Consider the following 14,419-nt stretch of genomic DNA (forward strand, 5'->3'; position numbering starts at 1 on the left):
GCCTACACCCAGTTTACAGCACAGTAAATGATCAGAATTTGCCTAAAACACGGAACACCATCCACGGAAGCTCTGGAAGCCCCCATTAACAAGGCGCGACCAGATCCTGGCCCCTCCTCCTATGTGAATGAGTATGGTGTACACGCAGGGGCGGACTGACCATTTAGGCATTCGGGCACTGCCTGAGGGCCCGGGGTCAGTAGGGGGTCCCATGAGATGCCCCTGCTACCTTTTACATAGGCTTTTTTGGGTGTGGTTTGAGTGTGGGTGAGGACACAGGGGCCCCATGATTTCCTATTGCCCGGGGGCCCCATGAGTTGTCAGTCCGCTCCTGGGTACACGGTGAAAAAAAAATATATATATAGTATACAAAATGACAGGAGACAGTCTGTGACAAGTCCTTTAATAAAAACAAAAAATAAAAAAAATGTCTCCTGAAGTAGATTCAATGTCAATCACGATGCCCGCCACCGCCGCTACCCGAAAAAAGAAAAAAAAAAAACGCTCCACTGTCGCCGTCTGACAGCTGCGTCAAGATGACAGTTCTTAAATATCTAAGGGGCGGGGTCACCCTTGTGACATCATCGTGTGCCATGATTGGCCATAGCATTGCACCTGAGCCTTGGTCAGGGGCGTTGCTTTGGCTAATCCCAATGCACTGTCAGGGCGCAGTGCATTGTGGGGCACAGCTGGCAAAATAGCCCGCCGAACGCCCTTACCATTCGTGTGTTCGCCAAACGTGCGTTGGATCAGTCCACGAAATCTGGTCCTATAATTAGTGATCTCACTCACTGACGGTTGCGGTGAGATCTAACGTGTAGCACAATTTATGTTGACACGTGCCCAGGGGCGGACTGACAACTGATGGGGCCCCCGGGCAATAGGGGATCATGGGGCCCCTGTGTCCTTGCCCAAACTCAAAAAAGCCTATGAAAAAGGTACCAGGGACATCTCAAGGGGCCCCCTACTGACCCCGGGCCCTCGGGCAGTGCCCGAGTTTCCAAATGGTCAGTCCGCCCCTGCTCTGGAGATAGGCAAAACCGTCAAAGTCGATATTTCCAAGGGCAAACAAAGTTGAAATAGTGCCAAAATCCCCCCGATCGCTTACTTTTCATAACTCCATAGTGACTCATTCGCTGGTCCAAATACAAATCTAAATTGAATCTAGTCTCTCTTACCCCCCCCCCCAGGTGTTTCATTTTTTGGTGACCCCACTTTTGTTGTAGCTTTTTCTTCCCCTCAACAGTTTCGTTGGTGGTATGATCGATCCTTTATCAGATTATCGGATTTTCAAAGAGGAGGATCTTATATTACCTTTGATATGCTACGTGTGTTGTTTGATGTTCCTCTTCGCGAGTACCTTCGCTACCGACAGATTAGACATTTTTTTAATTCACACTTTGGCCTTATGCCATCTTCCCCGATTTCTTTTTTTTGAACGTATCAGCTGTGACTCTTCTAGGGGTAGGGGTCTTATCTCAGATCTTTATCACCAATTTTTGATCTGCCTTTTTCATACACCCCCCTCATATCGACAAAAATGGGAGGAGGATAGTGGTATCACTTTTTCAGAGGAGGATTGGGATTCCATGGTGGATAATATATGAGTTCTAGATCTCTTTCGGTTCGTGAGACGGCCCTTAAGGTTTTAACCAGATGGTATTACACCCCATCGAGACTACATGTATTGTTCCCACAAACGTCCCCTTTATGTTTCCGGGGCTGTGGCCTCACAGGTACTTTGGTTCATATATTCTGGGATTGCCCGACCATATCTTTGATTTGGTGTAAGATATCTGAGGTGGCTACCTCACTGTCGGGTACCCCGATATGATTGTCCATACAGACCTGTTTATTGGGGGCCAATATCCCAGGGGTCTCTGATGCCAATCTGAGATTGATACATACATTATGTATTGCCACTTTATGGTCTATTGCCTTACATTGGAGGTCCAATGCTGTACCCTTGGACTCCATTTTACACAGAATTGACACTGTAATGCTTATGGAACGTATTCATTATACCCTACTGGATAAGATGCACTTATATGATAAAAAATGGGAGTCATGGAGAGATTGTAGACAATTATTGCATGATTGACAACATTCTCAGTAAAAGTTGCCTGACATGTACTGTTGACGGATGTATCACTTAGCTTATCTTATTGTTCACGTATTTCATGCACTCGTAATTTACTCTTTTCCCTTTTTTTTTTCTCTCTTTCTTATGTTAACCGTTAGTCGCCCGGCCAATGGCCGTTTGGCGGCTTGAAAAGCGCTGCAGCTTTCCGGGTGCACGCCATTTGGCGTGCTCCTGCACATGCGCGGTTTGCGCGGTTGCAGAGCGACGCAGCAGTGCGATCTGTCACCTCGGACACGGCCGATGACAGATCCGAGTGCCGGCTCCCGTTGCCGGTACCATGTGACGTGCTGTGACCAATCACAGCAGGCCACATGACAGTTGTATACAATGGATGGCTTCATTCATGATGCCATCCATTGTATACTAGTGCCTAGCTGTGAATGGTCACAGCTAATCACATGCACATGTCATGTGATTAGCTGTGACCAAATCACAGCTAAGCACAAAAAAAAAAAAAAAAAGCTGAATGAATCGATTTCATTCAGGTAAATGCTTGCTTATAGCAAAGTAATTCTTTGCTAAAAGCAAATTGTGTAAAAAAAAAAAAAAATACTGATCACTTCCCCAAAGTAGTACAGTGTTACTATGGTAACATTGTACTATTTTGGTCATAGTAAAATATGAAAAAAAATCTTAAAAAAATAAAAAAAAATGTAATAAAAAACTAAATATAATAAAAAAAAATATATATATATATATATTTTTTTTTCATACTGTCACCAGTCAGTGTCGCTGTTCACCGCCATGCCAGTTATATGATGACGCTGTACTGCACTGGTGACAGTATGTAAAAAAAAAAATAGTGAAAATAATTTTTTTAATTTTTTCATTTTCCGAAAAATTATGACAAAAAAATACAACTTCAAAAAACTCGCCATGCCTCTTATGAAGTACGTCGGACTGTCTACTCTGCAAAAAGGGGTCATTTGGGGGATATCTGTACTGTCCTGACATTTGGGGGATATCTGTACCGTCCTGACATTTGGGGGATATCTGTACTGTCCTGACATTTGGGGGATATCTGTACTGTTCTGACATTTGGGGGATATCTGTACTGTTCTGACATTTGGGGGATATCTGTACTATTCTGACATTTGGGGGATATCTGTACTGTCCTGACATTTGGGGGATATCTGTACTATTCTGACATTTGGGGGATATCTGTACTGTCCTGACATTTGGGGGATATCTGTACTGTTCTGACATTTGGGGGATATCTGTACTATTCTGACATTTGGGGGATATCTGTACTGTCCTGACATTTGGGGGATATCTGTACTATTCTGACATTTGGGGGATATCTGTACTGTCCTGACATTTGGGGGATATCTGTACCGTCCTGACATTTGGGGGATATCTGTACTATTCTGACATTCTTGGACCTCAAGATATTAGATTGGCTGTCAGTACTTCAGGATTGATCAATATTCAGATCTATACCATAGTTTGTGAACTCTATAACTTTCCTACAAACTAAAAAATACATCCTAATTTGGGTTATTTTCACCAAAGACATGTAGCAGAATACATCTCGGCCTAAATTTATGAAGAACAATTATTTATTTGTAAACTTTTATAACAGAAACAAAGAAAAATGTGTTTTTTTTTCAAAATTTTTGGTCTTTTTTTGTTAATTTAGCAAAAAATAAAAACCCCGGCGGTGATTAAATACCACCAAAAGAAAGCTCTAGTTGTGTGAAGAAAATGATCAAATTTTAGTTTGGGTACAATGTTGTATGACCGCGCAATTGTCATTCAAAGTGTGAGAGCGCTGAAACCTGAAAACTGGCCTGGGCAGGAAGGTGTAAAATTGCCCGGTATTGAAACGGTTAATATACTTTTCCGTATTGTACATTTCAAAAGTGCCTTGTTTTCGTTGAAAATAACACTTGAAAGTGTGCTGTTGTTTTACAGTCTACTTATATTCAATAAAATCGTTTGTAAACAAAAAAAGAAATAGTGCCAAAATATAAGTTTTTACTTTTTAAATAATGAAGCTCACTAGATAAAAATAAAAAAAAAATATGTTGGCTTGCGATTTTAGATTTCAGAAATGATTGTCTGATAGCGGATGATCTACATGTGGTAAGAGAATTCTTCATTTAAAGAGCTTTTTATTAATAACGCAGTATCTTCCAATTAACGATAATCACCAGTGGTCGGATTGGGTCTTGGAAATGAAGTTCCCGTCACTTTCTCGCCTCGTCATAGTCCCTGCGTTAAGCGTTCCTGACGGCCTACATCACTATATGTCATATTTCATTACATCAGTTCCTGCTGCCATCTGCTCTCATGACAATGTTGACGCTTCGAGTGCAGAGGACATTATTCCGATTAGAAATGATTTGCTTCTTCTTTAACCCTTGCCACATTTCGTAGAATGCAGATTTTATTTATTTTTTTTTAAATACATTTCTTGACTAACTCCATGGCAGCACAGGATCATTCGTACGCCGCCGTGGAATTGATCAGGAAATGAAAATTACTGTAAGCACTTGATAACAATTTTCCATTTTTCTGACTTGCCATTCTAAAGGTTTGTAATTTTTAAAAAATAATTTTAAAAAATGTTATACTTTACCTGGTCTATGCAATGGTTTTGCACAGAGCAGCCCCAATCCTCTTCTCTTTGGGTCCCCTGCCGACAGTCCTGGCTCCTCCCTCCTGCCGAGTGCCCCCAATAGCAAACCTCTTGCTATGGGGGTACTCGAGGCTTACTCCCGAGTCACACTCCTTTGAATGGATATTGTCCATTCACACACAGCTCACTTTAGAGAGGTGGGGAGACCCCTGTCTCAGCTCCCCATATCCTTCTTATGTGTAAGTCACCCTGTGCCTGTTAGTGGTACAGGGCCCCAGCACTTTTTTCATTGGCTCACTGTAACGGAATCATCCCAGTCTGCACTTGGGTATTTCCGTTAGTGTAACGGGCCGCCTGACAGCACCTCTATCAGTCCCCTGGTAGAGCCTCCCCAGAGTGCGGAGTCTAAGCACCGGAGCACTTGTTCACCAGGGCCCCTGATGGTGGGGATGGACTTGGAGCGCTCCGGTACCAGGTCGCAACTACCAGGTATCTCCAACAGGGGTAGAGGAGTCTGACAGGGGCTCCAGAGAGCTAGGAGTCTAATGTAAGGGAGCCTAGTGATCCCTGCGGGGTGGGTGGATGGATGAGCTAAATCAGAGTCATGCAGGCCGGGTTGGTAACTAGCGGATCGGTAAGGTACAAAACAGTAGGCAAAGGATAGTCACACGCAGGGTCAATACCAGGAGGTCAGATCTAAACGGGAACATCCAGGAGCAGAGTCAGGCAAGCCAAGGGGTCAGGACGGGAGAAGGCAACAAGGTCAAAACAATCCAGATCAAAAGTACTCACACACAGGTAGCAGGATACAAAGACCATTCGGCAACAAGCATCTGTGCAGGGCTGGCTTAAGTAGCCCGCCCTGCACCTGACAGGCGTAGCCTGGGTCCCAGTGCCTGCCTAGTACTGTCCAGACAACGGGTGCACCTGGGTCCTAGTGCCCTGCCACCTATACATCTCGGCAGACACCTACGCATGTGTAGACCCATGCGTCGTGATGGTTCCTGACAGTTAGACTCCCGCTTCCCTGTCTGAACACCGACCACGGACACCACCGCTGACCATACAAGACTATACGACACCAGTCTTGAAATAAATCAGGAAATAGACGAATTTATTTTAACACAGATACAAGATATATACATTCAAGGGAACAATTCCCCCCTCCCTGCATAATGACACAGGGTGGGGCAAACCACAAGAGACACATCAGCAGACACCCCCCACCAAGCCAATACACAAACACATACATCCCATAATAGTTTGCTCCCAAGCAAGACACACAATAGAACAATGGGATACAACCACATGGAATTAAATAATGAACAAACCCCCACCCCACCTATACATGTCTACACAATATCAGGACAGTTCACCCTGTACCCCTAACAGGCACAGGGTGACTTACACATAAGAGGGATATGGGGAGCTGAGACAGGGGTCTCCCCACCTCTCTAAAGTGAGCTGTGTTCCATGGGCCCCCCACCCAAAGTGACTCCCGTCACACTCACTGGCTGTGATTGACAACAGCAGGAGCCAATGGCTCCCACTGCTGTGTGAGCCAACTCGGGAGAGCCACTGCTCTCATGCACATCACTGGATTGAGGCGGCTCAGGTAAGTATAAAGGGGTGCTAAGTGGAAGCTGCACCCAGAAAGTTTTTTTTTACCTTAATGCATTAGAGTAAAAAAAAAATTCTGCCTTTAGAACCATTTTAAAGTGCATCTTCACCCTTTAAATTGACTTGTCTCTTCTCTATCCCACCCCACTTCATTGCACAAATGTCATAGGTTTTTTTGTTTCCTTGTTTTTTGGGTTTTTTTTTTATAAGTTTTGGCCTGCCCCTCTATCCTTCATGTGATGTCAGTGCTCCTGGTGCCTCCAGAGATATGTGACATTCATGTCCGAGGAGGCACCGAGAACCCTACACATCACTCCCATCCACTAACAATGAAGGGGGCTAGCAGCTCGTCATCAGAACCCAGAACGGCCTACGCAGCCTTCCGATGATGTCAGAGAGAAACATGGCAGTGCGCGACCCAGTGTGGTCAGCAGGACGACCTGAGTTGACTACCTTGGAACCCCTCACCGTGCATGAGTACTAAAAATGTCTCTTGAGATCTCCCTTAACTATTCTGGAGATATCAGCTATGAGACATTAAAACCCATCTCTGGGCAAAAAAAAAGTTGACTACCTTGGAACCCTTCACCGTGCATGAGTAAGAACCCCTGAGTACTAAAAATGTCTCTTGAGCTTCCCCGTAAAAGGACCACAACCCAAATAGTGGGGAAATATATCTGCCGTAGAGGACCCATCCCTGGTGTCATGTCCCAAACCAATGTAGCACTCTCCTAGTATAGGGTGCAAGGTAAATTTTTAGTTTTTGTCTGCGCTGTGATCAAAGGAGCAATGACCAGCTGCTTTGGTCTGCTCATGATGTTACAGGCTGGGAGTTTGTTTGTATCTCCCTGTCTCTGTGAGATTTTTCCAGAACTTAGGGTGGGAAATTCAATCGACTAGCCTGAATATTTGATATGCCCATGCCAATCCCTCGGGAGGTGTGCCCAGAAGGTGGTCATGAAGGTGATAAATAAGCTGGAGCCATGGGCAGACTGTCTATACCCCACCAGGGATGGATCTGTGAGCTTCAGAGGGCTGCTTACCCATAAAACCCCTCTGGACTGAATGCTGGACTTCTCTATCAAGGGATAGAGTCTGAGGATGGAGCTGCTCAAGGTCTTGTGAGCTGAAACCCTGACTGACCCTCTACATCAACGTAATCCAAGAGACCTGCCTCATGGTCCCCAGCTATGAGACGTTATACTATAACTAAAGGCAATTTTTTCTCGTGGTTTTGGACAGAGTGGCGTTCAATTAGCACCCCTGTCAGTTGTTATTGCTGTCTGTGCCCCCCCCCCGCCAGGTTAGATTCACCCTCTCTATTTGTCCTGTTTACCAATATCATTGAAAGTGAAAGTAAAAGAAAAACCCAAATTTTGGGTTGTCCCCAGAAAAGTAATAGAGGGGCAATCTTCCAATAGGGACATTAGCTCTGGTGGCCTGGGGGGGGTCCCAAGGAATTCCCATAATTTGGAGGAATTTCCTCTAACTTTCTGTTTGGCTACGGGACAGGAAGTGAAAGGAAATCCCTCCAATGGGACACAGATGGCATAAAAAAAAATCTGACAGGGATTATAACCCTCTCATTCTCTATCCAAAATGAAAAAAAAAAAGTTTTGCCTATAGTTCTACAGTACTTTAACTATTCTGGCGATATCAGCTGTGAGACATTAACACCCATCTCCGGGCAAAAAAAAGTTTTCTCACTGCACAGGTTAACTGCTTGTTTTTTGCCTAGGGATGAGGAGAAAGGAGATAGGAGATATACTCCCAGCACAAAACCGGTCCGGCATCCCTTGCTCTAGGAGTCTTCAGTTCTGGACTGTCCCTGACATCGTCAAGCCTAGAGCAGGCTCCATAGACCAGGAACAGTCCGCCGCTGGACCGTGGGGGGGAGCGCTGTTTTTCGGTAGAATGAACGATTTGGTGAGTATAGGCTTTCTCCTCACCACTGGACAAAACAAGCAGTTGGCATGGGCAGTGCTGGCTCAGCTCAACTGCGTTGGAAGACTTTTTTTGCCTAGAGTTGGGCTTTAACTATTCCAGAGATACCTCATGCTCCTCAGCTATGAGACTTTAACCATTCTGAAGATACCTCATGGTCCCCGGCTATGAGACTGCAACTATTCTGGAGGTATCTCATGGTCCCAAGCTATGAGATTTTAACTATTCTGGAGATACCTCCTGGTACCCAACAATGAGGCTTTAACTATTCTGGAGATACCTCATGGTCCCCAGGTTTGAGGCTTTAACTATCCTGGAGGTATCTCATGGTCCCAAGCTATGAGATTTTAACTATTCTGGAGATACCTCCTGGTACCCAACTATGAGGCTTTAACTATTCTGGAGATATCTCATGGTCCCCAGGTTTGAGGCTTTAACTATCCTGGAGATATCTCATGGTATCCAGCTATGAGATTTTAACTATTCTAGAGCTAGCTGGAATGACTGGACGGTTGTCTGTGTGACTGGTCGCCTCTGTGCTACCTAGGGAGAACCCGCCTAATTCTCAGCGGCTCCTTCGGGGGAAGCGCTACACCTAAAACTACAAAAAATGTAATTAACCACTTCCCATCCGGCCCATGTATATAAACGGCCAGACGGGAGCAGTGCAGGGGCGGGTGGCCGTTGATAAACGGCCTCCCTGCCCCCTGCTTGTGTGCGCGATCCAGTGCCCGCTGTGTCCTCCGGACACAGTGGAACACCGATCATCATACGGGATCTCTGTGTGAGGTCCCGATCATGTGATCACTGATTGGCCAATCAGTGATCACATTCAGAGTAGTAAGCAAGATGTCACTTCTGACATCATTGCTTACTACTAGTGAAATCTGTGAATGATCACAGAGGTCACATGGTACAGGGCTATTCACAGCAGCCTTGTACCATGTGACAAGCTGTGACCAATCACAGCTCTCACAGTATTTATCAATGGCTGCAAGAATGCAGCCAGAGAGAAGGAGAAATGATTGCTTGTACAGCCTTTATGAGTGTAAAAGCAATCAGTGTAAAAAAACAAAAAAAAACAAAACATAAATAATAATATAAAAATGTAAACGTTTTTAAAAAATTATATTTTTTGGTTATAAACTAATTTGGGTTATTTTATTTTACTAAAAAGATAACGGAATAAATGTTGGCCAAGATTTATGATGAAATATTATTTATTTGCAAAATTTTAGAAGAAACACTTGTTTCAAAATTTATATAGCAAAAAAAAATATAAAAATCCCCAGTGGTGAATAAATACCACCAAAATAAAGCTTTATCTTTCTCAAAAAAATGCTAAAATATTCATATGGGTACACTGTTGCATGACCGCGCAATTGTCATTCAAAGTGTGATAGCGCTGAAAGCTGAAAATTGGCCGGGACAGGAAGGGGGGGAAAGTGTCCGGACTGGAAGGGGGTGAAAGTGTCCGGACTGGAAGGGGGGGGGAAAGTGTCCGGACTGGAAGGGGGGGAAAGTGTCCGGACTGGAAGGGGGGGAAAGTGTCCGGACTGGAAGGGGGGGAAAGTGTCCGGACTGGAAGGGGGTGAAAGTGTCCAGACTGGAAGGGACGGGGAAAGTGTCCGGACTGGAAGGGGGTGAAAGTGTCCAGACTGGAAGGGACGGGGAAAGTGTCCGGACTGGAAGGGGGGGAAAGTGTCCGGACTGGAAGGGGGTGAAAGTGTCCGAACTGGAAGAGGGGGAAAATGTCCGGACTGGAAGGGGGGAAAGTGTCCGGACTGGAAGGGGGTGAAAGTGTCCGGACTGGAAGGGAGGGGGAAAGTGTCCAGACTGGAAGGGGGTGAAAGTGTCCGAACTGGAAGGGGGGGAAAGTGTCCGGACTGGAAGGGGGGTGAAAGTGTCTGGACTGGAAGGGGGGTGAAAGTGTCCGGACTGGAAGGTTGGAAAGTGTCCGGACTGGAAGGGGGGTGAAAGTGTCTGGACTGGAAGGGGGGTGAAAGTGTCCGGACTGGAAGGGGGGGAAAGTGTCCAGACTGGAAGGGGGGGAAAGTGTCCGGACTGGAAGGGGGGAAAGTGTCCGGACTGGAAGGGGGGGTGAAAGTGTCCGGACTGGAAGGGGGGGAAAGTGTCCGGACAGGAAGGGGGGGAAAGTGTCCGGACTGGAAGGGGGGGAAAGTGTCCGGACTGGAAGGGGGGTGAAAGTGTCCGGACTGGAAGGGGGGGAAAGTGTCCAGACTGGAAGGGGGGGAAAGTGTCCGGACTGGAAGGGGGGGAAAGTGTCCGGAGTGGAAGGGGGGAAAGTGTCCAGACTGGAAGGGGGTGAAAGTGTCCGAACTGGAAGGGGGGGAAAGTGTCCGGACTGGAAGGGGGTGAAAGTGTCCGGACTAGAAGGTTGGAAAGTGTCCGGACTGGAAGGGGGGTGAAAGTGTCTAGACTGGAAGGGGGGGGAAGTGTCCGGACTGGAAGGGGGGTGAAAGTGTCCGGACTGGAAGGGGGGGAAAGTGTCCAGACTGGAAGGGGGGGAAAGTGTCCGGACTGGAAGGGGGGAAAGTGTCCGGACTGGAAGGGGGGGTGAAAGTGTCCGGACTGGAAGGGGGGGAAAGTGTCCGGACTGGAAGGGGGGAAAAGTGTCTGGACTGGAAGGGGGGGAAAGTGTCCGGACAGGAAGGGGGGTGAAAGTGTCCGGACTGGAAGGGGGGGAAAGTGTCCGGACTGGAAGGGGGGGAAAGTGTCCGGACTGGTAGGGGGGGAAAGTGTCCGGACTGGAAGGGGGGGAAAGTGTCCGGACTGGAAGGGGGAGAAAGTGTCCGGACTGGAAGGGGGAGAAAGTGTCCGGACTGGAAGGGGGGGAAAGTGTCCGGACTGGAAGGGGGTGAAAGTGTCCGGACTGGAAGGGGGGGAACGTGTCCGGACTGGAAGGGGAGGAAAGTGTCCGAACTGGAAGGGGGTGAAAGTGTCCGGACTGGAAGGGGGGGTACGTGTTCGGACTGGAAGGGGAGGAAAGTGTCCGGACTGGAAGGGGAGGAAAGTGTCCGGACTGGAAGGGGGTGAAAGTGTCCGGACTGGAAGGGGGGGAAAGTGTCCGGACTGGAAGGAGGGGAAAGTGTCCGGACTGGAAGGGGGTGAAAGTGTCCGGACTGGAAGGGAGGGGGAAAGTGTCCAGACTGGAAGGGGGTGAAAGTGTCCGAACTGGAAGGGGGGGAAAGTGTCCGGACTGGAAGGGGGTGAAAGTGTCCGGACTGGAAGGTTGGAAAGTGTCCGGACTGGAAGGGGGGTGAAAGTGTCTAGACTGGAAGGGGGGGAAGTGTCCGGACTGGAAGGGGGGTGAAAGTGTCCGGACTGGAAGGAGGGGAAAGTGTCCAGACTGGAAGGGGGGGAAAGTGTCCGGACTGGAAGGGGGGAAAGTGTCCGGACTGGAAGGGGGTGAAAGTGTCCGGACTGGAAGGGGGTGAAAGTGTCCGGACTGGAAGGGGGGGAAAGTGTCCGGACTGGAAGGGGGGTGAAAGTGTCCGGACTGGAAGGGGGGGAAAGTGTCCGGACTGGAAGGGGGGGAAAGTGTCCGGACAGGTAGGGGGGGAAAGTGTCCGGACTGGAAGGGAGGGAAAGTGTCCGGACTGGAAGGGGGAGAAAGTGTCCGGACTGGAAGGGAGGGAAAGTGTCCGGACTGGAAGGGGGGGAAAGTGTCCGGACTGGAAGGGGGGGAAAGTGTCCGGACTGGAAGGGGGGGAAAGTGTCCGGACTGGAAGGGGGGTGAAAGTGTCCGGACTGGAAGGGGGTGAAAGTGTCCGGACTGGAAGGGGGGGAACGTGTCCGGACTGGAAGGGGAGGAAAGTGTCCGAACTGGAAGGGGGTGAAAGTGTCCGGACTGGAAGGGGGGGTACGTGTTCGGACTGGAAGGGGAGGAAAGTGTCCGGACTGGAAGGGGAGGAAAGTGTCCGGACTGGAAGGGGGTGAAAGTGTCCGGACTGGAAGGGGGGGAAAGTGTCCGGACTGGAAGGAGGGGAAAGTGTCCGGACTGGAAGGGGGTGAAAGTGTCCGGACTGGAAGGGAGGGGGAAAGTGTCCAGACTGGAAGGGGGTGAAAGTGTCCGAACTGGAAGGGGGGGAAAGTGTCCGGACTGGAAGGGGGTGAAAGTGTCCGGACTGGAAGGTTGGAAAGTGTCCGGACTGGAAGGGGGGTGAAAGTGTCTAGACTGGAAGGGGGGGAAGTGTCCGGACTGGAAGGGGGGTGAAAGTGTCCGGACTGGAAGGAGGGGAAAGTGTCCAGACTGGAAGGGGGGGAAAGTGTCCGGACTGGAAGGGGGGAAAGTGTCCGGACTGGAAGGGGGTGAAAGTGTCCGGACTGGAAGGGGGGGAAAGTGTCCGGACTGGAAGGGGGGGAAAGTGTCCGGACTGGAAGGGGGGTGAAAGTGTCCGGACTGGAAGGGGGGGAAAGTGTCCGGACTGGAAGGGGGGGAAAGTGTCCGGACAGGTAGGGGGGGAAAGTGTCCGGACTGGAAGGGAGGGAAAGTGTCCGGACTGGAAGGGGGAGAAAGTGTCCGGACTGGAAGGGAGGGAAAGTGTCCGGACTGGAAGGGGGGGAAAGTGTCCGGACTGGAAGGGGGGGAAAGTGTCCGGACTGGAAGGGGGGGAAAGTGTCCGGACTGGAAGGGGGGTGAAAGTGTCCGGACTGGAAGGGGGGGAAAGTGTCCGGACTGGAAGGGGGGGAAAGTGTCCGGACAGGTAGGGGGGGAAAGTGTCCGGACTGGAAGGGGGGGAAAGTGTCCGGACTGGAAGGGGGAGAAAGTGTCCAGACTGGAAGGGGGAGAAAGTGTCCGGACTGGAAGGGGGGGAAAGTGTCCGGACAGGAAGGGGGTGAAAGTGTCTGGACTGGAAGGGGGGGAACGTGTCCGGACTGGAAGGGGGTGAAAGTGTCCGGACTGGAAGGGGGGGAACGTGTCCGGAATGGAAGGGGAGGAAAGTGTCCGGACTGGAAGGGGGTGAAAGTGTCCGGACTGGAAGGGGGGGAAAGTGTCCGGACTGGAAGGGGTGGAGGAAAGTGTCCGGACTGGAAGGGGGGAGGAAAGTGTCTGGACTGGAAGGGGGGGAGGAACGTGTCCGGACCGGAAGGGGGGGAGGAAAGTGTCCGGACCGGAAGGGGGGGGAGGAAAGTGTCCGGACCGGAAGGGGTTAATATAAAAGAGGAAGTCTGAAAGGTTTTATTGACTCTACGTTTTAGCTCGGTCAGGATGGAAAAAAACCCAATAATCTATTTAATCATTTCCCACTCTGTGTTGTTTTCCGCTCTGCCCTCGGCTTACCTTCAAACTTTTCCACTCCGTAAGTTGAAAACTTTTTGGCATTTGGAAACACGAAACACATTGTGACCTCCCGCCGTCCCGCGCCGATCGTCCTCCAAACATGACAGGTTGGCTTCTCAACTGGAAGCGTACTTTTATATTTCCTGACCTCATCCCTTGTTAGAACAAAGCTCCCCGCCGCCCCCGGGAAATGCTTCACCAGCCGAGCCAAGGGGCCTGGGGTTTGGCGGCGAATGTCCATAAAAAAAAAAAATTGATGTTTATTTCCCCGATAGAGCGGTATTGTTTGCACAACTTTCTCCCGGCAAAAGTCAGCAGAGTGATCCCAGGCCAAGCGCACGCAGCTTTGTGTACCGGGCGACAAATGTCTCTGCTCAGCAAGTTCAGACTTTACTGGGAAATTCGCTGAGGAGGACCGAACAACATTCCAAAATAACTTGTATTGTCTTCTTCCTTATTGTTCTCCAAACGCAAAAAAAAAAAAACTGGAACTAGACGCCGATATATTCAATGTGCAGGTTATAGTGGCAAAAAAAAATAAAATCCTCTTGTATCAAGTTGAAAGTAGACAGGTCAGCAAAATATAAAACGTTATATATAAAGTAAAATATAAAATTTAACATATACGTAATATATAAAACAAAATATAAAACGTAATATATAAAACAAAATATAAAACACAATATATACGCAATATATAAAACGTAATATATGCATAAAATATAAAACAAAATATAAAACTTAATATATACATAATATATAAAATATAAAACGTAACATATACGTAATATATAAAACAAAATATAAAATGTAATATATAAAACAA

The sequence above is a fragment of the Staurois parvus genome, unplaced genomic scaffold (genome assembly GCF_062004578.1).
Source record: "Staurois parvus isolate SC_StPar_1 unplaced genomic scaffold, SC_StPar_1.0 ptg001061l, whole genome shotgun sequence".
NCBI classification, from domain to species: domain Eukaryota; kingdom Metazoa; phylum Chordata; class Amphibia; order Anura; family Ranidae; genus Staurois; species Staurois parvus.